Source organism: Danio rerio, chromosome 15, assembly GCF_049306965.1.
Source record: "Danio rerio strain Tuebingen ecotype United States chromosome 15, GRCz12tu, whole genome shotgun sequence".
NCBI lineage: Eukaryota > Metazoa > Chordata > Actinopteri > Cypriniformes > Danionidae > Danio > Danio rerio.
Genome location: NC_133190.1, coordinates 49,702,501 through 49,704,894, shown reverse-complemented (window position 1 = coordinate 49,704,894; position 2,394 = coordinate 49,702,501). Strand labels below are relative to the sequence as shown.

Here is a 2,394-nt window from a genome sequence, read left to right as displayed (position 1 = left end):
GGATTTGTGTATTTACAAATTGTGTTTTGATTTTCCAAATTATATTTGTGCATTTAAAAAGTGTTTTTGCGTATTTATGAATTGTGCTGAATTTATGAACTGTGCTGAATTTACGAATTGTTGTATTGTTTGCAATGAATGAAAAGTCAAATTAAATTAAAAAAATACAGAGCCTCTGCACACTGTGAGAAAAAAACACCTCTTCCCTCCAAAATAATCTGTAAACCACCCGTGATTGGTTGTCTGTTAGATTTAGAAACATCTCAATCAGCACGTGTGAAGAAATGTGCACAAAAATAAACAAACAAAAAATTAAACAGCAGAAAAGACGACAAAACCACATCACTACAGTCGGTCCACACACAAAAAAAAGCTTTAATCCCCTCCTCGTGAGGCATTAATGTTGAAACCGTAACACGCGAAACGCGGGGACTCGTGAAGACGCCGGTTTTTAATGTAAAAACCCTTCGCCGACACCACAGATGTTTGGTAAAAAGTCATGTCACCTATGACTTACATATTTATAACACATACACAGAGAGATTTTAATATACTTATATATGTATTTGTCGTTGCTGTCGTTATTGGTCTTAACTTCTTTTTTTGAGTTACGTATTTTTAATTTTTTTTTTTATCCAGACCAGCCAGATACAAAAGCCATGTGTTTTCGGATACAGTCACATTCGAGAAAGCGTCCATCCTGCGAATCGTCCGCATGGAAAATCCCATCCGTTCCTCCAAATCAATGGTTATTTGTATAGTTATTGTTGTATAGACTGGTGCGATACGTTGTGTCCGTTTGTGTCTCGTGTCTTCTGTGCAAAAGTTTCTGTTTTTTATTTTATTTTTTGTTTAGTTTTGAAGGGATTGGACAAACACATTCACACACAGCTCTCAGTCCTGCTTTTCACCCTTGGCTTCTGGTAGTAAACAGAAAGACATGACGGACAGATGGTGTGTGTGTGTGTGTGTGTGTGTGTATGGAGCCAGATGAGTTTCAAAAATATACATTAAAAAATTGAACTCTTACATGCACAGAGCATTTCAAATTTTTAACATCCAATTCGTAAATTAAAAAATTAATGAATTTACAAGAAAAAATTATAATTATTTCCGCAAATGAATTGGATGTGTGCATTTACGATTTGTATTTTTAATTTACGAATTGTTTTGAATTTGCAAATTGCATTTGCATATTTACAAATTGTGTTTTGAATGTACAAATTGTGCTTTGAATGTACGAATTGTGTTTTGCATATTTACAAATTGTGTTTAAAATATACAAATTGAATTTGCATATTTATGAATTGTGTTTTGATTTAACTAATTGTTTTAAATATACAAATTGTGTTTTGCATATTTACGAATTGTGTTTTAAGTGTACAAATTGAGTTTTGCGTATTTATGAATTGTGTTTGGAATTTACAATTGTGTTTTAAATATACGAATTGTGTTTTGCGTATTTATTAATTTTTTTGAATGTAGGAATTGTTTTGAATGCACGAATTGTGTTTAGCATTTTACGAATCGTGTTTTAAATACAAATTGTGTTTTGAAATTACATATTGTGTTTAAAATATACGAATTGTGTTTTGCATATTTGTGAACAGTGTTTTAAATATACAAATTGTGCTTAGCATTTTTATAAATTGCGTTTTGCATATTTACTAATTGTGTTTTAAATATATATTGTTTTGCGTATTTATGAATTGTGTTTTGAATTTACAAATTGTTTTGAATTTACGAATTGTGTTTTGCACTTTTAAAAATTGTGTTTTAAATATACTAGTGTTTTGCGAATTTACGATGTGTTTTAAATATACAAATTGTGTTTTGCGTATTAAAGAATTTGGGTATCTATGAACTGTCCTTTGATTTTACAAATTATGTTTTATCATATTTATGAATTGTGTTGATTTTACGAGTTGGATTTGCATACTTATGAATTGTGTTTTGAAGTTACAAATTCGATTTGTGTATTTACGTATTGTGTTTTGATTTTACCAATTCGATTTGTGTATTTACGTATTGTGTTTTGATTTTACGAATTCGATTTGTGTATTTATGAATTGTGTTTTGAATTTACAATTGTATCTGTATTTATGAATTAGTAATTGACTTAATACGAATAGTGTTTTGCGCATTTAAGAACTGTGTTATGAATTTACGAATTGGACTTGTGTATTAATAAATTGTGCTAAATTTACTTACTGGATTTGTGTATTTACAAATTGTTTTTTGAATTTACAAATTGTGTATTGTGTATTTATAAATTGTTTTGTAGTTACAAATTGGATTTGTGTATTATATGAATTGTCATTTTGTAAATGTGAATAGTGTATGAATTTTATTTTGTAAATGTATTATTTTTGAGACTGATCTGGCTCTGTTGTG

At 29.2% G+C, this 2,394-nt stretch overlaps 1 protein-coding gene across 1 annotated transcript in view; it reads right to left on the bottom strand.

Moving 5' to 3' along the window:
* Positions 1–355: 355 nt before the first annotated feature.
* Positions 356–2,394, bottom strand: part of lrfn1 (leucine rich repeat and fibronectin type III domain containing 1) — a 346,207-nt gene continuing 344,168 nt past the window's right edge. The window contains 2 exon segments of the mRNA NM_200615.2: positions 356–1,957; positions 2,040–2,394. The exon segment at positions 2,040–2,394 is cut by the window's right edge and continues 1,478 nt beyond it. The gene's annotated coding sequence lies outside the window, so the exon portion shown is untranslated.